The sequence below is a fragment of the Sarcophilus harrisii genome, chromosome 1 (genome assembly GCF_902635505.1).
Source record: "Sarcophilus harrisii chromosome 1, mSarHar1.11, whole genome shotgun sequence".
NCBI classification, from domain to species: Eukaryota; Metazoa; Chordata; class Mammalia; order Dasyuromorphia; family Dasyuridae; genus Sarcophilus; species Sarcophilus harrisii.
The window spans coordinates 443,604,497-443,628,971 of NC_045426.1; the positions used below are offsets into that span (position 1 = coordinate 443,604,497).

General features: G+C 34.0%; 1 long non-coding RNA gene across 2 annotated transcripts in view; it reads right to left on the bottom strand.

Annotated features, from left to right (window-relative positions):
- Positions 1 to 1,099: 1,099 nt before the first annotated feature.
- Positions 1,100 to 24,475, bottom strand: part of LOC116421288 — a 132,881-nt gene continuing 109,505 nt past the window's right edge. For both annotated transcript variants that reach the window (XR_004231598.1, XR_004231597.1), the window contains 3 exons: positions 15,399 to 15,532; positions 12,437 to 12,554; positions 1,100 to 1,276 (listed from right to left, as the gene is read on the bottom strand). This is a non-coding gene — a long non-coding RNA (uncharacterized LOC116421288). The remainder of the gene's footprint in view (positions 1,277 to 12,436; positions 12,555 to 15,398; positions 15,533 to 24,475) is intronic.

Below are 24,475 nucleotides of genomic sequence, written 5' to 3' on the forward strand. Positions count from 1 at the left end.
ACTTGAGGGATAACTGCAAAAAAATTCACAATCAGATAAGGAAACTGATTTTAAAAATGATAGGGTACCAGGGGATGAGGCATCTTATATAGTGCCTTGGTTATACCAAGTAAATAAAAGGCTTATTTGTAGAAATCAGGATATCATATCATGACTGGCAGCAAAATTCTCTTGAAGATTATTCAGGGGCTGAATTGAATCCAAACCTAGGAATCAGACTAACATTGAAAGTGAGGGGTAGCCTTCATTCTGGAGTTTGGATGGTAGACAGAGAGTTTGGGAAAAAGAAAGGAGCCAGGCCAAACATTCATTACTCATGGGGCCAGTAGTTCTCTTGAAAATGATTTAGGTTTCACAAAGCTTTTAACTACCTTAGTACTGGTTTGCAAATGCTTAAAATTTCTCTTCCATCACCTCCGGTCTTTCCCTAGTGATGTTATAATGAGACTGTACTGTATTAAATTTCACCTGTAACTTTTCCAATCACATCCTTATTCTGTTAAGATTTCCCTGTAGTTTTTATACCTTACTCTTCTCCATCCACTGTTTTTCCAATCTAGGTATGATACAGTTTGCTCTTGTTTCAAGGTCATTTATATGGAAGTTAAATGAGATTGGCCCTAGTACTGAGCCCTGAGGAACTCTGGTTGTTACCCTTTTATTCTGCACAATCTTCTACTCATGGAGCTTTTTATTCTTATCTTGTCTACAACCTTGTCACTAATTCTCATACATTCTGCTCTCAATCTGTGAACATGCAACTTGATGAACTTTCCTTCAATAAACACAAAGCATGGACTCTTAAAGAAAAACAACGTTTGTCTATTCATTCCAACGTCTTCCCTTCAAGCAGCCTATGAAAAAGGTCTGCAAGAAAATCCTTGAACATCAAGAAGTGAAAATCATAGGAATAAAAATGTTCAGGGAGAAGGGAAATATACAAATCCATAAATATAACAAGGTCTCCCACTTTAAGCTTAATGTTAACATTGAAAATTTAGCATCCTTTTCATAATTTAGATGTTTTTTCTTTTCAGAAATCATAGTTTTCTAGTTTCAACGTTTCAAATGAATATGATGCAATAAACTTTGACTTCAATATTTTTATTTATTTATCAGGGCGATTTGGAAGCATTTGCATCATTTTTTCTTATAGTGCTCCTGTTGGCTATGTCTTTATGAAACATATATCTTGCAAAAAATTACAAAGTTATTATCTCATTAATTCATGCAACATTCTTGTGAAGTTAATCATTCTTGCTTTGTAATGATTCTCCTGAAAAAAAGAAGGGAACACATTATACTAGAGATGCCAAGGATCAGGTTCTTTTTTTTTTTTTTAAGAATTATAAAATTCAAAACAATTTTATCAAAACCATTTTTCTTTTTATTGAAGAAAGATAACAATTCTGGATGATCCTTATTTTGCCACATCAATACTGCCATCATTGTTTCAGGGATCCCTACCCCTTAATTAAACACTTAAAATTCCCTGGGATAGTTATTTTCTTGAAAAAGACCCTAGAAGTACAAGGTCTTGCAGTTAATGATCAGTTGAGGAAAACAAATGCATAATAGTTCTCTCAATGGACTTTACTGTAGAAGCCCCAGCTGTTTCTTCCTTCATCCCTCTCATAGAAGTTAGCAATAAGTAGAAGAGTCCATTGTTTGAAATTTCAGTGTCAACCTCTAATGGAAACATTGCTACTATCACGTAGACTGATGAACATAAGCTTATTTGAAAATTTTAGATAAGTATGTAAATAACCTAAATGTCATTTTCCTCAAATCTGATATATTATATAGTTATTTTATTTATTTGTTTTTTGGTTACTCAAACATTTTTCTCTTAGTCTACTGGAAAGGAAGAGAGAGAAAGAGTTAGAGACATACATGCATACATAGAGATTGATAGAGATGAAGAGAGGAATGAACAAATAAATGAAGAGAGAGAAAAATAATTTAAAAAAGAGAGGAGATAGAAAGGAAGGAAGAAAGGAAAGGGAGAGGAAAAGGAGGAAAAGAAGGAGAGGATAAGGGAAGAAGGAAAAGGGAGGGAGTGAAAAAAAAGGAGAGCAATTTGCATAAGTATTAGCAAGCAAAACAAATTCCTATCAGCAAAAATGCTTTTCTAATTATGGATATTCTTATTGTCATAAGGGGAACAGTATTTTTTTTATCATCTTCATATCTAATAATAGCTAACATTTACAGAGTATATACTATGTGCTAGGCACTGAGATAAATACTTTACAATAATGATCTTATTTGACCCTTGCAATAGTTCCTAAGATGTTGGTGCTATTATTATCCTTATTTTACAAATACAAAAACTGTAAGAAACAGAGATCAAGTGAATTATCATAGGTTACATACAATTAATAAGTTTTCGAAACCTCATTTGAACTACTGTCTTTCAGTAAAAACCCTGTTTCACATACCTGCCTCTTGTTTTCTGGAATCATTGTTGATTATTTATTTCAACTGATTTTTTTCAAAATAGTTCAATTTTGCAATATTGATTTTATTGTATAAATTTTACATGACTCTTCAAATTCAATCAATAAATCAATAACACTGCTTAAACAACTATTATGTGTCATGCTCTTAGTTAGGCAATATAGATTCAAGGGGAAAATGAAACACTCCCTATCTAGAAGAAGCTTGTAATAAATTATATTACAATATGTGTATATGTAAAGATATGTCCCAAATAAATAGAAGCAAAATGGCCTTGGTTCTGAACCTGAAGAATTTAGACCAGTATTCATGAAAAAAAAAAAAAAAAGAAAGGGAAAAAAAACATCTTGAGTGGTTCTTGAGCAGACTTTTTCAGGAACCTTGGGATACTAAGAAGGACTAGTGTAATAAACTGAAAGAAATACTGGCTTTGGATTTAGAAGACTTGGGTTCAAATCCTAATTCTGACACCTACTAACTATGACTCCTGAATAAATAATTACATCACTCTGTGCCTCAATTTTTTTTCAACCCTAGAGAATTGAAAGTTTGAAGCAAATGACATCAAATGTTCTAAAAATCTATGATATTCCGATGGTAAATACAACTTAAAGAGGCAGAGAAACAGTGTCAAGTTGCAGAGAAGCAAGATGAAAAATGAAAAGAATGGTAACATCAATTTGACTGACCCATAGAATGTGAACTTATTTTTATAATATGTGACTCCCTCTAGCCCCACCTAAGCTTTGAAAGAAGATGCTTGGGTAATTTGATAGCCCATTTGGTCATGTGATTTGAAGGGAATCATCTCCCAACGTTATGATCCATTCATAATTGTAAACTTTTACTTGTAAACTTTCTAAAATTTCCTTTCAGAAGCAACCTTCAGATTTATCAACAGGGATAGTTCTTAAAGTCTGATATAAATATCAAGAGAATGAGAATAATGAAAAATTCAGAAAGTATTCTTAATGATATACATATGAATGATTTTTGAAGAGACATATATCATCATCCAAATCCTTCAATTTTCTTTATGTCTAAAAGTTCAGAAAATATACAACACAGTGAATCACACAAGAACTTTTTAAAGTCACATACAATACAGGAGAACATTAAGACAGTCTTAGGAAAATAGTCAAAAATAATAATGCCACAATACTTTTCACAAAAGGTAGTATTGCTCTGTTTCTTTCTGCATTATTGTCTGTTTCTCTCTCTGCCTCTTCCTGTTTGTCTCTCTCATTCTATCCTTATCATTTCTTTGAACCAAATAGTTCAAAAAGATTGAATTTTAAAAGGGAATTTATTAAAATCAGAAGAGTTAAGTTCATATCTTTGAACTGACTATGACCTCCATTAAATCACTTTGACTCAATTATTTCAAATGCCAAGCTAGATTAATAATATTCATGTTATAAATTAATTAATTAACTGAACTGTTAGGGAAACTAGGTGTTTCAAGAATTGGAGGTGAGGAGAAATTGCATTCCAGGTATAGGGAATAGCTACTTCAAAGGCAGAGGGTGGAGCTACAATGCAGTGTATACTCCAAGATGGCCAGTTTGGTTAGATCCCAGATCCCAGAAATGGAGTAATGTGTAATTAGACTAGAAAAATAAATCCAATAAAATTTATAAAGGATCTTAAATGAGAAAGAGTTTGTCTTTGATCTTTGATGTAAAAGAAAGCCAATGATGCTTATTGAATAGGGAAATGATAGTGTCATATTTGCATATTAAAATTCACTTAATGAGTCTAGTTTCAACTCTTTAAGTTGTAGTCTACTACCCTAGAATTGTCTACCACTAGACTGATACCCTTTCACAGGTTGGTCATATTATACCTATATCTTTAGATCTGTTGATCTGTCTATCTATCTACCCACACACACTCATATATATGTATATGCAAACATACATTAACATATACATAACACACATAAGACATATAAGGCATATATATAAACATACAGCTATATATATGTATATGTATGTATCTGGTAGGTAGTCAAGTAATTTACAAGCATTTTTTTTTTTTTTTGGCAATTGTTTTGTTATTGTTCACTAACCTAAAATAGACCCTCAGATAACAAAAATCTTACCTCAATCTTTACAACAACTCTCTCCCCTTCTTTGTATTTATACAAACACCACCTTATTTCAGGTCTTCATCATCTTTTATTTGGACTATTGCTTTAGCTTGTTAACTGTTCACCTGACACTCAATTTTCCACAAACTATCCTTCAAACAGCTGCCAAAATGAGATAATCACATAATTTCTGTGGTTTTGTTACTGATGTGGTCCAATATACTAATAGTTTTCCTAATACTAATATTAATACTGAACTAGCCTTTAATAATTGGCATAAATCCCATCTGGCAATAGTGTATTATCTTTTTGACAAATTGCTGTAATTTCTTTTCTACTGTTTCATTTAAATTTTTTGCTTACATATATATTTTTTCATTTTTTATTTATTTCAACACATTTCTTTATGAATCATGTTGGAACAGAAAAATCAGACAAAAAGAAAAAAGCATGTGAGGGGACAAACCAGAAAAAAAGAAGTAAATAGGGTATGTGATTTACATTCAATCTCCATAGTTCTTTTTCTGAAAGCAGATGGCATTTTCTAACCAAAGTCTATTAAGATTTCTTTGGATCACTGAACCACTGAGAAGAACCAAATCTTTCATATTTGATCATTTCACATTCTTGCTATTATGTAAAATGGTTCTTGGTTCTGCTTGTTTCGCTCAGCATCAGTTCATATAATCTTTCCAGGCTTTTCTAAAATCAGCCTGTTCATCATTTTGATAGAACAATGATATTCCATTACATTCATATACCACAGCTTATTCAGTCATTCCCCATTTGATGGGCATCAACTCATTTTCCAATTCATTGATACCACAAAAATAGCTGCTACAAACGTTTTTGCTCATGTGGGTCCTTTTCCCTTCTTTATTATTTCCTTGGGATACAGATCCAGTAATAGCACTGTTCAATCAAAGGGCATGCATAGTTTTATAGTGCTTTGGGCATAGTCCCAAACTGCTATCCAGAATGGTTGGATCATAATCCATAATTTCTCTTCTCCAAAGATCTGATGGGTAAATTATCCTTTGTTCTCCTAATTCATTTATGGTATTTTCCTTTATTCTCAAATCATGTACCCATTTTGACCTTATTTTGGTATGTGGTATGAATATAATTTTGTGCTGAGTTTCTGACATATTATTTTCCAGTTTTCCCAGAAATTTTTGTCAAATAGTGAGTTCCTATTCCAGAAGCTGAAATTTGGGGTTTTTATTAAATACTAGATTACAAGAAGCCTTGATTATTATGTCATATGTATCTAATCTATTCCAGGAATCCACCACTCTGTTTCTTAGTCTGTACCAAATGGTTTTGATGACTGCTGCTTTAGATTTGCTTTAAATTTGGGACTGATAAGCCATCTTTTGTATTTTTTTTTTTATTAATTCCCTTCGTATTCTTGAACTTTTCTTTTTCTGGATTATTTTTTAATTATTTTTTTCTGATTATATACAATGGTTTTTTGGCAATTTGATTGATATGGCACAGAACAAGTAGATCAATTTAGGCAAAATTGTCATTTTTATTATATTAGTTAAGCTTAGCCATGAACAATTGATATTTTTCTAATTGTTTAGATCTGACTTGATATGTATGAGAAGTGTTTTGTAATTGTGTTCATATAGTTCTTAGGTTTGTGTTAGCAGATATATACCCAAACATTTAATTCTATCTATAGTTATTTTAAATGGAATTTCTCTTTCTATTTCTTGCTGATGGGTTTTGTCAGCAATACATAGAAACTCTGATGAGGTTGTAACTTTGCTAAAACTGTGAATTGTTTTGAGTAGTGTTTTGGATGATTTTCTAGGATTCTCTAAGTATGTCCTCATGTTATCTACAAAAACTTATAGTTTTATTTCTTCAATGAATATTCTAATTCTTTTCATTTCTTTTTGTCTTATTGTTAAAAAAAAAAAAAACAACAACATTTCTAGCACAATATTGAATAACAGTAGTGATAATGGGAATCCTTGTTTCACCCCTGATCTCATTGGGAACATTTCCAGCTTCTCTCCATTTTAGATAATGGTTGCTATTTGTTTTAAATAGATCCTGCTTATTATTTTAAGGAAAGCTCACTTTATTCATATGCTCTCTACTGTTTTTAATAGGAATGGCTCTTATATTTTTAAAAAATCCTTTTTCTTCATCTCTTAAGATTATCATATGATTTCTGTTGGTTTTGTTATAGATATGGTTGATTATGGTAATCATTTTCTTGATATTGAACCAGCACTGCAGTCCTGATATAAATTCCATTTGGTCATAATGTATTATCCTGCTCATAAGTGGCTATAATATTTTTACTGAAATTTTATTTTAAAATTTTGCATCAATATTCATTAGGGAGATTGGTCTGTAATTTTCTTTCTCTGTTTTGGCTCTTCCTGTTTTAGGTATCAGTACAATATTTGTATCATAGAAGAAATTTGGCAGGACTCCTTCTCTATTTTTCCAAATAATTTGCATAGTATTGGAATTAATTGTTCTTTAAATGTTTGGTAGAATGCACTTGTAAATCTATCTGACTGTGGAGATTTTTTCTTAGGAAACTTAATAGCTTGTTCATTTTTTTTTTTTTCAAAAATGTGACTAAGTACTTTATCTTCTGTTCTGTTAATCTGGTAAATTTATATTTTTGTAAATATTCATCCATTTCAGTTATATTGTCACACTTGCTGCCATACAGTTGGGCAAAATAGCTCCTAATTATTGCTTAATTTCTTTTTTGTTTATAAGTTCACCCTTTTCAGTTTTGATGCTGGTGATTTGGATTTTTTTTTCTTTTTCTAATCCAATTAACCAAAGGTTTATCTATTTTGTTGGATTTTTCCTAAAACCAACTCTTAGTTTTATTTATTAGTTCAATAGATTTTTCAGTTTCAATATTATTAATTTCTCCTTTGATTTTCAGAACATCTAATTTGATATTTAATTGGTGGTTTTTCATTTGTTCTTTTTCTCTTTTTTAGTTGCATGCCCAATTCATTGGTCTCCTCTTTTTCTAGTTTATTTTTTGTAGCTATTTAGAGGTATAAAATTTCTCCTAAGAACTGCTTTGTGTTGGATGAAATTATGGATTGTTTCTGTGATTTGTTGTTTGACTCACTCATTTTTTAGAATTAGATTATTTAATTTCCAATTGATTTATAATCTATCTTTCTTGACCTCTTATTTAATATTATTTTATTGCATTTTGATTTTTAAAAAAAGCATTTACTATTCCTGACTTTCTGTATTTGATTGTTAGGTTTTTATGCCTTGATACAGTTAATTTTTGAGTAAGTACCATCAACTGCTGAGAAAAAGGTGTATTCCTTTCTGACTCTATTCAATTTTCTCCAGAGGTCTATCAAATCTAGGTTTTCTAGAATCTTATTAACCTCCCCAGTTTCTTTCTTGTTCATTTTGTGGTTAAATTTGTCTGATTCTGAGAGGGGAAGATTGAGATCCCCTACTAATATAGTTTTCCTATCTATTTATTCCTGTAATTGACTTAATATATTCTTTAGGAATCTGTATGCTCTACCACTTGGTGCATATACATTTAATATTATTACTACTTCATATCTAAGTTTTCCAAAACTCCATTCACCTCAAACTTTTTTGTTCATTTTGTGACTCAATTTATCTAGTTCTGATAGAGAGAGGTTGAGATCCCTCACTAATATAGTTTTGCTGTCTCTTTCGTTGGGCAACTATGCTGTACCACTTGGTGAATATTTGTTTAGTATTGATAGTAATTCATTGTCTATGATATCTTTTAGCAATATAGTTTTCTTCTTTATGCCTTTTAATTAGATCCAATTTTGTTTTTATCATCTATCTGAGATCAGAATTACTATCCCTGTTTTTTTTTTTTTTAACTTCAACTCCAATCTTTTACCTGTACTCTGTGTGCCTACTTCTCTGTTTCAGACACATTTCTTGTAAGCAACCTATTGTAGCATTCTTTGTTTTTAATCCACTCTGCTATCTGCTTTCATTTTCTTATAAAGTAGACCCAGATTTTGACAAGGCCATTCAACTTGTAGAAACTCAGAAAGTTTTAAAATAAAGGATCATTTGCCTTAAACTGAAATAGGTATATTTTTTATAATAATGTGACCATTCAGAATGTGTCAGTCTAAAGAATTTTGATGTTGCACATAGAATTAAAGTGGATATTCATTCAAGTGAAGTTGTACACTATGTTCAAACCAGGGTGTTAATGGTATTTTTTGTATCTTCTGTAATTTTCAAAATCCTTATTGATAATCTTGATCAGTGACCTGAAAAACTCATCAAAAATGAAGAAACACTTTCCTGAATCCCTACTATATTTTAAGCAATGTATCTGATATTTCCCTTTTATGTTTAAATAATTAGAAAAGCTTTAGATGTAAAACATAAATGCAAAGCTGTGCGTTGCTATGTAATTGGCACAATCATTTATTTTTCGGTGGAAAAGAGTGAAATTGAGATTAGTCCTTATCAATGAACTACCACCAGATCTGTTTGAAAGACTTTTATGCGGTAGCTGGCAATAACTGCTTTTTGCTGTTCTACAAGTTTAATTCTACCATTTGTTTTCCCTTGGTATTTTACAAGTGAACACAACTTGAAGAAGACTTTGCTAGAAAATATGTCCCTACCAATTTGACATATAATTTGTTACAGTAGGATAGAAACTTCTACAAATCCTCCAAAAGGTGATGTATACTTTTCAGTGTACTGGAAAGATATTCTAAATATTATAAAATTTACTGGACCACTTATTTTAGGATGTTCTTTATTTTTTTTCCACTTAAAGCTTAATAACCAAGTAGTCAAAAAGGAAAATTGAAATGATAGCAAGATCGAGATACATAAATAGATGTTAAATAATGTTAAAAAAATAAATACTAGATGATAGATGATAGCTAGCTAGCTAGCTAGCTAGATAGATAGACAGTGTTTTTTTTGGTTAAAAGAGAAAATCAAGGTATATATACCAAGCAAGGAAAGAACTTGATAAAGAGTTAAGAAAAGATAGTATTGGCCAACATACTCCAGAATACTTTTGATGACCACTTTAGTATGATAGATTTAGAAGATCACAAATATGGCTTGTGGCTGTTGCTGAAGATGAAAAAAAATCAAATAACAGAATGGTTCAATTGAAGGCAATAAACCATTATTGATATGGTTACCAGTATAGGACAGTTGCTCAAGCCTGTGATGTGAGGACTATCATTGGTTTGGTCCAAAGCAAAGATATAGATGTTTATTTATTTATTTGTTTGTTTATGTATTTATTTATTTTTTGCTACCACTGTCTTATCAGTAAAATATGTTTAAGCTTCAATAGCTGCTGCCATTTTTACCTCACAATGAGAGAGAGACCACTGTATGCAGTATTTCACTTCATTGACTGACAGAAATCAGGCAATCTCTGGCTGCTCAGAAGGGAGGCTTACAGTGTTTTGGAAGAAATGAATTTGCATATACTGAAAGTTTTGGTGAAGTTCCTTCAGCATGTGTAAAGCTGTCTTATTTTCAGCCCTTGGTGAAACATTCTGAGTTTTCCACACATTGTGAGAAAATCGAAGCAAATGAAGGCCTGCATTTCCAGAAAAAGATGCCAACTTCAGTTATAAAGATTAAATACTTAGTTTCTCTTCCATTAAGGACCTTTTCTTTGCATCAGTTTATAGTTTATACTTTAAGATGGTGACATTTGAAAGGAACCTGAAGTAATCCTAATTTTTGCTGTGACTGGCTCTCTGAATCTTCACCAGAAGCAGCATCAATGGATCTGCAATCAAAGTACCATTATGCAGTTTTTAAACAGAAAAACCTGCCACACGGTGAATATTTGAAATTGGAGAAGCTACTATTAAAGACCAAAAAGATTAGATTTAGATTTTATTGAGGGTCTCTTGAAGGGAGCAGACTTTAAAAAAATAAATAAACCATTTAGGCTGTCTGCATTTTAAAGGTGGCTTTTTCATTTCTGAGTAATAACTGGAATTGCAGATGCAATTTATTATATGTTTCTATTGCTAAAGATATATAATTTTCTTGGGCATCAGCTTAGGCTAACCTTTTAAATAATGTATTATTTTGCTATTAATTTATTCTCCAATTAGAATTGAGGCTTATTGCTTAATCCAGTCTTTAAATATCAAATAAACTTGTATTTAAAAAATATATATATAGATCATTATTGATCACAAAATAGAAAATTTTGATTACATCAAATTAAAAAGCCTTTGTACAAACAAAACTAATGCAAACAAGATTAGAAGGGAAGCAACAAACTGGGAAAATATTTTTACAGTTAAAGGTTCTGATAAAGGCCTCATTTCCAAAATATATAGAGAATTGACTCTAATTTATAAGAAATCAAGCCATTCTCCAATTGATAAATGGTCAAAGGATATGAACAGACAATTTTCAGATGATGAAATTGAAACTATTTCCACTCATATGAAAGTGTTCCAAATCACTATTGATCATAGAAATGCAAATTAAGACAACTCTGAGATACCACTACACACCTGTCAGATTGGCTAAGATGACAGGAAAAAATAATGATGAATGTTGGAGGGGATGCGGGAAAACTGGGACACTGATACATTGTTGGTGGAGTTGTGAACGAATTCAACCGTGCATACCTTTTGATCCAGCAGTGTTACTACTGGGCTTACACCCCAAAGAGATCATAAAGAAGTGAAAGGGACCTGTATGTACACGAATGTTTGTGGCAGCCCTCTTTGTAGTGGCCAGAAACTGGAAACTGAGTGGATGCCCATCGATTGGAGAATGGCTGAATAAATTGTAGTATATGAATTTTTATAGAATATTATTGTTTGGTAAGAAATGACCAATAGGATGATTTCAAAAAGGCCTAGAGAGACTTACATGAATTGATGCTGAGTGAAATGAGCAGGGCCACAAGATCATTATATACTTCAACAACAATACTATATGATGACCAATTCTGATGGACCTGGCCATCCTCAGCAATGAGATGAACCAAATCAGTTCCAATGGAGTAGTAATGAACTCAACCAGCTGCGCCCAGCGAAAGAACTCTGGGAGATGACTAAGAACCATTACATTGAATTCCCAATTCCTATATTTTTATCTGCCTGCATTTTTGATTTCCTTCACAGGCTAATGTACACTATTTCAGAGTCCGATTCTTTTTTGTACAGCAAAATAATGGTTTGGTCATGTATACTTATTGTGTATCTAATTTATATTTTAATATATTTAACATCTACTGATCATCCTGCCATATGGGGGAGGGGGTGGTGGGAAGGAGGGGAAAAATTGGAACAAGAGGTTTGGCAATTGTCAATGCTGTAAAGTTATCCATACATATAACCTGTAAATAAAAGGCTATTATTTAAAAAAAAATTAAAAATTGTATTTGAGCAATATTTAGAACTACTTAGTGATGTTATATATTGCCTAGTTTGGATTTGACAGACATTTCCTCTTACAAAATAGGATTTTTTTTGAGTGATGAAGAATAATATATATATATATATATATATATATATATAAAACAATGATTGTTGATCTTATTGTTTATCAATGAAGAATTTAGTTTAAAGGTGGATTAAGAAGAATTTTGTTGCATCATATAGATGTGACAGATGGTTGAAAGTTCAATATATTTAGTTACACAGTTGTTGGGGAAAGTATGAAAACTAGAATTCACAAAAGTAAGCCTGTAGGTTTTTCTGACCCATACCTCATGACAGAGGGATGCTTTAGTATGGAAAATTTCCATTTTTATTTTTTCAACTAATAACCCATAACTTAAAACACATGATTTTTAAAGTTAACTTGAATTTTAATTAATTTGATTAATTAATTTGAAAGATTGATACACACCTATTTCTGGAAATCTTAATGCAGTAGCAATAGCTATTTCGCTTATTGAGAAGAGAGTCTGGGAATGATGTCCAACTTGTTTAGAATTTACTGGAAGTTTGTAGGCAAATCACCTTACCTAGAAGAAGGAGAGTATGATTACACTGAATATTGATGAAAATAGTATTGGTTGCATCTTTAAAATCTGTAACATATTTTAAATTCAGTTTTATTTTGAGTATCACAATAACTCTGTTGAGGTCAGGAATTTTACTTCTTGAAGATAAAATGACAATGTGTTTAGTTGCCATTGGCTTCTTCAAAATGAGGTTCATAAATATTGCAAAGTAAGAATAATACAGATTTTAATCATTCATAAAACAGCCATTTTATTAATAAGTTAATTTCATTAATTGCTTGTTTTCAATGCAACTTGTAGAAAAGACTAATTTTGCTTTTTCTTCTCCAAGATAAATACCTCAGGCTTCTGACTACATTTCAGTGTGATTGTTTAAATGATTCTGAGGATACCTATGCTGGGCAGTTGCCAGTACTATATATTCCGTTTTTTTAAAATAAGGTCCAGTAAGACAGAAAGTTGCTATTTCTTATTATAGATCTTGATTCCTCTCTCTCTCCCCTTAAAAACAACAAAGCACTTGCTTTGCTGCACATATATCTTAGGCAGAGGCAAAGCTTGAGTTCTCCTTTATCCTTAGCTATCATAGGTGGGAATCAGACTGGAAAGTAGACTGTTAATAGTCCCCTTCTGAAGTCTGAGACTGAGCAGATTTGCAACCTTATGGACACACTCAAAAAGCATGTTGAAGGTACAGGTTTCTTTCTGTCACATGAAGATGGACAAAATAGCTGCCAGCATTTCACAACTGGAAATAGAACTGGAAATGATGCTTGGAAAATCTTCCCATTTGTGTTTCCATTTGTGTTCATACCTAATAGTGTCTCTGAAGTTCTTTTGTAATTATTGGAATTTGAGGTAAAAATCATGAATTTTCACTTTCTTGGTACTGTTGCTACATAAATTCATACTTTGTCATTTTATATAATAATAATTTTGTGTCCGTGGGAAGTGTGGAAAGTGTTTAAAAATCAATTAAAAAGTTAAAAAAAGAAAATGGGTCCTGAGACTTCTATGTCATGTGGCTGCTATGATAGTAAATTTGTCTTTAACTCTATATTTCTAAAAAAAAAAAAAGAGGTGGTGGTGGAAGATTTTTGTATCACTTGTAATAGAATCACAATGGAAAAAAAATTCTTACAAATTATCAACAAGTAAATCTAATCCTAAAAGCACTCATTCAGTATCACTTGTCAGTACTATGCCCCTAACAGTTTCTATTCTTCAAGCACACACACACACACACACACACATTTGGGTCAGCCCACCACAGCATTCTTTCTTATGATGTCTTTTCCTTTCCTCTATACCATGTTATCTCTCTTAACTCTACTATGCTTTCCAACCCACTTCTCCTCCTTAAAGCTAACTAACTCTTTTAGGTTGCCAAGTCCCTTTCAGGATTTAGCCTGCCAATTAAAGGCATACACCAAACTCGTGGAGTACTCCCTTTCTACTGGAAAATTGTGGGTTCCATGAAGGAACTTATATAAAAGCTTTTTCCTTGCTAACTATATGTTTTCTCAAATCTATCACAACTTCAATGCCTTTGTAATTTGGTTAGTAATTATTTTGATCATGGCCTGGAATCTAATGAGTCTATTCAGCATACAAATTGGGGTTCTATACACCCAACTTTCATCTGGGGTCATCTATTCCCCCAACCATTTGTGTCCCTGGTAATTAGAGTAGGTAATCTTTCACAAATAAAAATGCCTATTAGCAACAACAACAAAAAGAAACAGATATATGCTTCTAGCAACAGATAGATGACTGGACCAAATAATCAATTACTTACTTATTTAGGATATAATGACCACATGTTTTCAAATGGGAAACTGCAATATCTGACATCAACTGAACACTTGTCCTAATTATAGAAATTTGTTTAAGAAGAAAAAGCAAGGACATGATTATAATTAAAACTGGTCCTTCAGGCCTCAGCCTGAGAGAACATACACGACAAGATAAATCATCCTTGGTTCAGTTTCACAAGTCCACCTTATAGCCAGACTCTGAAATAATCAGGCACATTCTTATTCAAGTGAACATTGCTGGAAAACTGAGTTAGAAGGCTCCTACCTAAAGTGGAGGCCAAAGTTGTCCTCCAAATTCTTGCTCAGGTACTAACCTTTACCATTAAGAATTAAGGATCACATTCCTCTGAGTAACTTGTGGCATATTCCTTTCAGTTGGGAGATTTCTGGCTTAATGATCCATCAGAAAATCATATCTGAATTCAAAACTCCAAATAATATCAGCTACAGTTCCAGGAGATTTTATCTCAAATAGCAAATCTCATTAAATCAAGGATCTCATATCCTAAATAAGTCTTGACTATACCTACTTACACTGCTAACAATAAGAGATTTATCCTACAAAGTTCACAGCTTATCTTCAGATCTAAGTAGATGGATTTCAAGTTCAACATTACATAAATCATTTTACTTTAGGATGCTCAAAAACTGAGCCATATTAAAACATGTTCAGATATTAACGATGTTCAAAGGGACAAAGTCATAGACCACTATTCTCAGAATCTCTCTAAACAATGGGACATCTTTAAAGTAAATCAATACAACCAATTAAAACTCACATAGAATATAGACTATCCTAATTTCACACTAAAAAACCCTATCAGAAATAACTTTAATAATTTCTTCATCCAAAAAATTGTTAATTCATCTTCTTCCAATTGAGAAATTCCTATAAACTTTTCTGGAAATATAAATAACAGGTACAACATCAATATTGTTAAAATTCTTCTAAGCACAATTAATCTCCCCTCCCAACAAAATATTCCTAAATATAAGTCCATTTTAGAGGTTTTAAATTGTCCTTAACAGTCCATGCTTGAGGTTCCTCCATAGGTCCTTTAGGATTGGTGTTCTCAGCCTCTAGACTGCACTCTCACTCATCTGGAGCATCTGGCAAGGTCCTTCCCACTCTGTTTCTTCTAGGACTCCTGGAATTACAAACTTCAAAAGTGTTGTCTGGATCAGTATCCCTTGTTTCCTAGGCGCTAAAAAAGGATGTCAGATATGATTTATTAAAAACTTATCTTTTGGAAAATTAATGGATGTCCATCAATTGGAGAATGGTTGAGTAAATTATTGTATATGAATGTTATGGAATATTATTGTTCTGTAAGAAATGACCAGCAGGATGAATACAGAGAGGCTTGGAGAGACTTACATGAACTGATGCTAAGTGAAATGAAAAGAACCAGGAGATCATTATATACTTCAACAACGATACTGTATGAAGATGTATTCTGATGGACGTTGATTTCTTCGACAAAAAGATCTCATTCAGTTTCAATTGATCAGTGATGGACAGAAGCAGCAGAAAGAACACTGGGAAATGAATGTAAGCTGTTTGCATTTTTGTTTTTTTCTTCCCAAGTTATTTTTACCTTCTGAATCCAATTCTTCCTGTGCAACAACAGAACTGTTCGGTTCTGCACACATATATCGTATCTAGGATATACTGTGACATATTTAACATGTATAGAACTGCCTGCCATCTGGAGGAGGGGGTGGAGGGAGTGAGGGGAAAAGTCACAACAGAAGTGAGTTCAAGGGATAATGTTGTAAAAAATTACCCAGGCATGGATTCTGTCAATAAAAAGTTATAATTATGAAAAAAAATTTTTTATAAAATCTTTTTAAGAATACATGCCTAGGATGACACTATTTGTCAAAGGATATGCATAATTTTATAGCTCTTTGGACATAAATCATATCATTTGATAATTTATCAATTGGGTAATGGCTTTTTTTAAAATAAATTTGACTCGGTTCCAAAAAACAAAAAAAAAATTATCTTTTTTTTCAAAAGAGGGTCTTTCCTTTTCCTTCTCCCAATAAAAATAAACCAAATAGCATCTCATATGAGGACAGTACCAGATCACTTCTGGGAACTGTCTTAATTCTATTAACAAAGGAAAAACAAATATTTGATCCAAGGCAATTTAGTCTCCAACATCAATTTAGTAATCTGTTTCGTAAGTATCTGATTCATTCGATTTGCATTCCCTCCCCATTATTTCTTATAAAACCTTAGAAATAAAGTATGTTTAATTATCAGAATCAAGTCTCTACCAATCCATACTTAGATACAATTTGTTTCAATGTTATTTCACTAACCTCTCTTAAAGAAACAGAGCTCAATGGAAAGCTTCTCCATCCCCTATATCTCAGTTTGCTCCTTGGTATCATTTCATTAAAACCTAACCTAAATATTTTGAAACCAGGGTCCCTCCCTCCATGTGGAAGGGTGGGGAGGGAAGAAATCTCTCCTCAAAACCTTCTAATTTGCCTTTAGACAATTTGTTCTGAAATTACACACATCCCTATACTCTAAATTTTCTTGCTTTTACTTTGTTAAAGGAAGAACGCAAAACAAACCTTAAGATTCAGAATATAAGTAATATCAAAATAACTTTGGACTAACTTTGCAAAATCTTTACCCCATATCCAAGTGGGCTAACAAAATGTTAAAGCACAGAATATACAATTTTTTAAAATTGCCCAGTGAGTGGATCAAATGAAGATATCTTAGAGACTGTAAGATAAAGTAGATCAGAATCTAGCCCTAAGGTTCAGATTTCTAGAAGTCATGAAACCATTAATGGAATCCACTCTGCTCTATCAGTATTGCTCATGCCAAATAAGGATGCATTATTGTACATTGACCAATAGTCTCTTCCATGTTATCAAAGTTATCCAAAGTTATCATAGCTTGGAGTCTGGAGGAAAGAAATCTACCAATAGGAATGTTAGTTCACAGGTTATGAAGAAGCTTCAAGGAAGGTGGTGTAGAAGCATTATGAGTGAGTTTGCCCGAATAATTTTAGAATGGATATCCTACAATTATTATATGGGTAAGAGATCCTTTCTGGCAAGAAAACAGGGGATAGTCTGCTTAGTTATTCCCCTGGGGGGAAGCTAGTACAAATGGGGTGGGAATGGTGGCATTTGGGAATGGGGTCTTTGCAAATAATGCATCAAGTCCCATATATGGGCTGCCTTGAGGATGCTGAGGTTACACCCAACAATCCTGGATGCCCACAGAATTCCCTAACCTGACTAAGGACTAAGAAGTTATCTCCCCACTGGTGGGGGCCACAGAGTGACACTGAGAGAGCTGGAGGGATAATACTAAGAGTATTGTTACAGGTATACCTGGAAAAAGTGGAAATAACAAGAAAGAAAGAGAATGAGGGAGAGAAGAAGACAATTTCACCCTTCTCTATCCAGTATATTTCCAGAGTTTCCAGGAATTCTATGGAAGAGCAGTTTCAGGTTCTTCTATAGGTTCACAGGAATATTCAGGAATGTCTGAGGGAGAAGAAGTAACAGGAGTAGCTCTCTTAATTCTAGAAACATGAGTCCAGCTGGAGAACCTTCGAGCTGGAATAGTCAGAATGACTTTATATGGTCCTTTCTTTCTTTTTTTTTTTTTTTTATAATAGCCTTTTATTTACAGGTTATATGCATGGGTAACTTTACAGCATTAACAATTGCCAAACCTCTTGTTCCAATTTTTCCCCTCTTTCCCTCCCCCCCTTCCCCAGATGGCAGGATGACCAGTAGATGTTAAATACATTAAAATATAAATTAGATACACAATAAGTTTACATGACCAAACCGTTATTTTGCTGTACAAAAAAAAAACAGACTCTGAAATATTGTACAATTAGCTTGTGAAGGAAATCAAAAATGCAGGTGGGCAAAAATATGGGAATGTAATGGTTTTTAGTCATCTCCCAGAATTCTTTCGCTGGGCCTCGCTGGTTGAGTTCATTACTGCTCCATTGGAACTGATTTGGTTCATCTCATTGCAGAGGATGGCCAGGTCCTGTATGGTCCTTCCTAATGGGAGATTCTTCACCCAATCCTCAGAGCCTTCAGGCATAGTTTTAGTAAAGACATGATTGCTGGTGTGATTCATTTTCTCCACCTTTCCAGGCAGAAGGGAAAAATGATAAGTAATCTTAAGTGGGCTTGATCTCCATTTGCAAAAACCTCTGAGCCTTTTCAGTCTTACAAAAGAAGATTTTTACACAATTAGTAAAGGTGTCAACAAAAAAACAAGCAATTTGAAGCACCCTGAGATGAGGGGGGATATTTGTAGAATCTATCAGCCAGTCTTCCCCAAATATATACCCAGATTGGGTTCATGAGATGGAGGGTTTAACAGCCCTTTCAGAATTTACTTGGGCACAAACTGGGCAGACCTGACAGATCTGTTTAATTGTTTCTCTCAGCTTTTTACCAGTGAAGATAAGTTTCATAGAGGATTGGAGAGCATTTTTTTCCCTGAGTAGCTTGGTGCAGGTCAAAAAGAAGTTTCCACCAACTTGCCTTTGGGATTAAAAGTTGGGCCTGAGTTTGTTTGAAACCATCCAGAGGGGGAAAGGGCGTACCCCCTTTCTTCTGCAAGGGCCTGTTCCTGCTATATGAAGGGGCATAAAAGTCAGGGAGCAGGGGAATTAAAGGTGCCATGGTCAGGGGCAAATGGGCAGCAGCACGGGCAGCTGAATCTGCAAGCCTGTTCCCCTTGGCCTGAAGTGAATCTCCTTTCTTGTGTCCTTTACAAGACATAACAGAAACCTCTCTAGGGTTTATGTACAGCTTGCAATAATTGTAGAATTTCACTTGCATATTTAATAGAAGAATTTTTGCTTTCAAAAGTCCCCTTTCTTTCCATATAGCTCCATGAGCATGCAAAATATGAAAAGCATGTTTGGAGTCTATAGAGATTCACTCTCATTCTTTTTTCCAGTTCCAAATTCCTAGTAAGGACAATGAGTGCAGCTTTCTGTGCACGAGTCCCGGTGAAAGTGACTTAGTCTCCAAGATGCTACTGAGGGTCACCACAGAATAACCTTCCTTCCTTTACCCATTTTCAAGAAAACTGGACCTATATGTAAACCATTCACTATCTGGGTTGTCAAGAGCAATGTCCCTCAATCAGGTTGATTGAAGTAGACAGAATCTAAAGCTTTCTCACATTTATGAATGATGTCACCCGACTGAGTGTTGTCAGGGAGCAGAGTAGCAGGCATAAGAGTGTGATACATCTGGAGAGTCAGGTCGGGGGTATCTAACAGAAGAGCCTGATATCTAGTAAGCCTCCCACTAGCAAATGACTGATGCCCTTTGGCTTCCAAAATGCTCTGAATCTGATGGGGAGTCAGATCCTTCAGTAGTTGGTCTACTGTGAGCTTAGAGGCTTCCTCAATCAGAAGGGTTGTAGCAGCTATCTCTAAGGTAGGTGGATTGCCCCCAAAACATCCAGTTTCTTTGAGGAGTAAGCAAGGGGTCTGGGATAGGATTCCAGAGACTCTAGTCGAGTTGAGACCCATAGAACCTGGCCCTGCCTTCCATCAATGTACAGTGTAAAAGGCTTTAGGTAGGGCTAAGGCTTGGGGCAAGAGATTGGTTTAGTTTTCAGGGTCTTAAGAACCTTATCCTCACCAGGGCCCTCATTCAAGAGGAATTGTGTCAGGGCTTTGAATAGAATCCTGGAGGGGCTTGGCAATAATTAGAGTTAGGTATAAAGTCCAGTCATGATCAGGAAAGTACACAAAGGTTCAAGGAGTGATTAACAAACTGATAGCCAATGTAGGCCTTTAGACAAAGAAACTCATTTCATAGCACTGGTAGGGGAGGGAGGCTGGAAGTTGGGATTTTTATGGCTACAGCCAGAGAAGTCTTTCAGATGGGGCTGCAGATCAAGATATCATCTACATACTGGATAGCTAGGGCCTGCCCCAGTATGTTGGGGCTGTCACCGAAGCCCTGTACTATTTCCATTTTATGAACATGACTGCCCATGTTAATTGGTGGGGGTTATGTTTACCTGATTTGCCCCTTCAAGGACAAAAAGAAATTGTGAATCTTTATACAATAGTATGCAAAAGAAATCACCTTGAAGATCTAAGGTAGAAAACCATTGTGTCCCCTGGGATACTTGTATTGGGCTCATGGCTTTTACTGATCATTTGCTTTGATTCTAGAAATTTGCTATAAGAGGAAAAAGCAGGGATATGATTATAATAGCAACAAAATAGGTCCTTCAAGCCTCAGCCTATTATGAGAAGATAAAGCATTCTTAGATCTGTTTGACAGCCAATCATGCAGTAATAATTCCACCTCATAGCAAGAATCAAAATAATCAGTTGGGAAACAAAGAAACAGAACTGGGAAAATGAATCAGAAGGATCCCACCTTAGGAAGAGAGCAACTCTTGCCTCCAACTCTTGCCCAGATAAGATATCCAGGAAGGCATTCCTATGGTATTTCTCTGGAATGGTGGGTTACTGACTTAATGATAAGGTAATGAAATTCAAAACTCAAAAGTTACAGTCCCAAGTGATTTTATCTCTAATAGCAAAATCTACTAATCACAGCTTAGGTCTAGATACATTATTTTAAAAGTTTACCAGGACTTACACACATGAGATTTTTGTTTAAAACTGACAAGCTTACAAATTAAGGGTAGGGGGAGATTTGACAGAGATTCCAGAGAAGGGGCTGAGCTTGCTGTTGCCCACCCCAACCATTTGTAATATTTTCTTGGGCTATGCTGTTTGATACTTCCCCCCTACTCTGTGAAGGGGAAAAAGGTGTTGTACACCTTATACTTGGAGATGAACTGATAAGGCTTTTACCTCATCCTTTTGTTCCACACAGTAATTAGCAATTTTAGGTTTAACATGATGACAATAATTCCAAATAACTTAGTTAACAATTTTAGACTTTTCCTAATAGCCAAATAGTCTTAGGTATAATTTCTATCCCCTTAAATAAGTTTCCCTTTTGTTTTAGGGAAAAAACATGACAATTCTTAAAATTGAGATAGAACAGATTTTAAAATTGACAACTTTAATTAATGAGATTCTCTAGATTCTGATTAAATGTTCTATACAAACTGAATTGCCATTTGTTTATTTTCCAATTTATACAAATCATTTCTCTTTTGTAAGCCAGGAAAAGGATTGAGGTGCCATTTTTTTTACTGACAAGGCCCCTGGAAGTCTGATTCTAGATAGCTCAAAAGCAGACTGTTTGGGTAGCCAGAGTTTTAAAGTTATAGCAAATTGCTTCTCTGTTTTCCTAAAGTTTTTAAATTCTAGATTACTATACTCATTGATTATTGTGTCTTCTGAAACTTATCTATTCCATTGATTGACTACTCTGCTTCTTAACCAGTACCAAATAGTTATGATGATTGCTACTTTATAATATAGTTCTAGGTCTGGTACTGCTAGGCCTAGTGAAACAAATAGTGAAACAAAAAAAATTGCAGAAACTTCCTTTGAACTTATATAACCTTGCAACTAAAGTCTTAAGGTTTTCTATATGTCTCTATTCTCATGCTTCACATTGTCTATTATCTATCCAGGGCTATAAGTGAAAATAAATTACAATTTACCTATCTCTTTAGTGGGCTGTAATTGGAGGTCCTTTAAAATTGCTTTTATTATCATATCTCAAATTTTTAAATTACTTTACATACACATAGAAATCATTTATCTATTGGTCACAGCTAAAAAAAAACAAATTTTCAAATATGAAGTAATTATAGCCAATAAAGCACTTAACATTCATATATCATGTTTTATCCTAAGCACTTTGGCAATCATGTGCTCTTCACAACAACAATTATTATTTCTCTTTACAAATCAGAAACAGGGCAGAGATAAAATAATTTGCCATAACTTACATAGCTATTACATATCCACAACTGAAACAAATGCAGAAGCTGACTGGAATTCTAACCTCACACTACCCTGCAGGGTGGTTATCAGGCGTAAATAAATTCTTCCCAGGAAGTTCTGGAACAGAACCTGCTGAAAGTTGGGATTACTGTTGCCATGGTCTCCCTTTGATGGTAGTTTCAGGTGCTAGGGCACAGGAAATGCTTACCACTGGGCCTTACCCCCAAAACTTAGTTGAGATCATGTTTGGGCTAAGTTATATGGGGTACCCACAGCTATTGCTACTTCCCCTATTTCTACAGGTGAGACAGAATGAATTTCCCTACAGTTCTGAGATGAGAAGAGTTAGCAAACAGCAGTACTTGGGCTGTATTGATCTTGTTATCAATCCCATAAATGAGATTAACTCAGGACCACTCTGGGGAGTGGAGTGGAGAAGGTCCCCTAATACCTTCTGGGGTGCTTCCCCAAAGGATTAGAAGGGGACTCTGAACAAGATAGAAGGAAAGGAAGGATTAGCAGAAAGTTGCTATTTACCTAGTTTGTTTTTTTTTCTTTTTCTTTTCTTTAAGAATGGGATAAATTCCTGGAATCATCCCCAATGTTTCAGGATTTTTTCTTGCAATCTTAAAATAACAAATTACCAAACTTCTTAATTCACTGCTCTTAAAACTTTCAGAATCTACTAATATGTTATTTTATTTTTAATTAGTTTACTTTTTTGTGCAACCCTCAGCTTGAACAAAGCTGAAATTCACAGAAAAAAAAAGTTAGGCTTTTTAAGAAGTCTTACCAGCATTCTAACTCTAGTATAGAGGGTTTTTTTTTTTTTTGTTTGTTTGTTTGTTTGTTTTTCTTGCAGGTTGCAGTTTAAATATTTCCAGGTAACAGAATCTAGCTCACAAAACAAACATGAAATGGACAGTCTGCACATGTCTGCAGACAAAGACAAAAATGAAATGAAAGAGGACTGTCCCATCTTTGCCAAAAGTCATAAAATTTTGCCCAAAACCACCCTATAGCACTTGTCTCCTCTGGTGTCCCAGAAAGGTAAAAGGGAGGCAAAGGTTCGGTAGGAAGTTTGCTGAAAATTGCAAGAATTTCCAGGTCTAGGTGTCCGTAGTCAAGGAAAACTTGCTGCTCATGAAGCTCATGATGACCCAGACAAGTCTTCTCCCAATGGGTTAGGGTGTCCTAGCTATAGGATTAAGGGAGAAAAAATGGGGAACTTAACCTTAAGAAGAAAGGAATCCAGGGAAGGCCAGAGTCTCCCTATACTGGGCCACCAAATGTTGAGGTTGGGAAGAGAACCCAAAAGGTTCTGATCATAGACAGGTGTTACAAAGTGTCTCAAAAGAATTTGCAGTCTTGAATCCATTTCCAAATCAAGAGGTAAAGTTTATTGTAATTGTAAAGCCAATTGAAGAGGTCTAAATTCCTAGAGAATTTAGCAAAGAAACAGAATTAAGGAGACAAATGTATGCTGTTAATGTCATTGATACACTAATTTTATGGCCTAGAGGTAGAACCAAGGAGGTTTTCACTGACCAACAGATTCTATTCTAAAGCCAAAAGACTTGAAATCATTGACAGATTGTTAGAATAATAGCACCCTAAGGTCAGAGAGGCTCAGTATCACAGATTCTAAAGCCAGAAGATTTAGAATCACTGAGAGATGGTTAGAACAGAAGCCCAGTAAGGTCAGAGGACCTTAAAATTATTGTTTCCCCTGGAAGCTATCTTACATCAACTGGACACATGTTTCTAAAATTTATACCAAAATAAACAAGTTCACAATTTTAGCACACACTAGTTAGTAATAATTATCTCATGCAATTCTAGAATCAGAATTCCAATTTAAACAAATTTAAGATAGCAGAAAACTGCCCTTTCAAGTCCATCCGCAGGGCTTTAAGAAATTGGCAGAGTTCCAAGGGAAAATCAGAAACTTTATGAGCAAAATTACAGACCACTTTTCACACAAATTAAGTCTGATCTAACCAATTGGAAAAATATTAAATGCTCTTGGATAGGGCGAGCAAATATAATAAAGATGACAATATTACCTAAACTAATCTATTTATTTAGCGCTATACCAATCAGACTCCAAAAAACTATTTTAATGACCTAGAAAAAATAACAACAAAGTTCATATGGAAAAACAAAAGGTCAAGAATTTCAAGGAATTAAT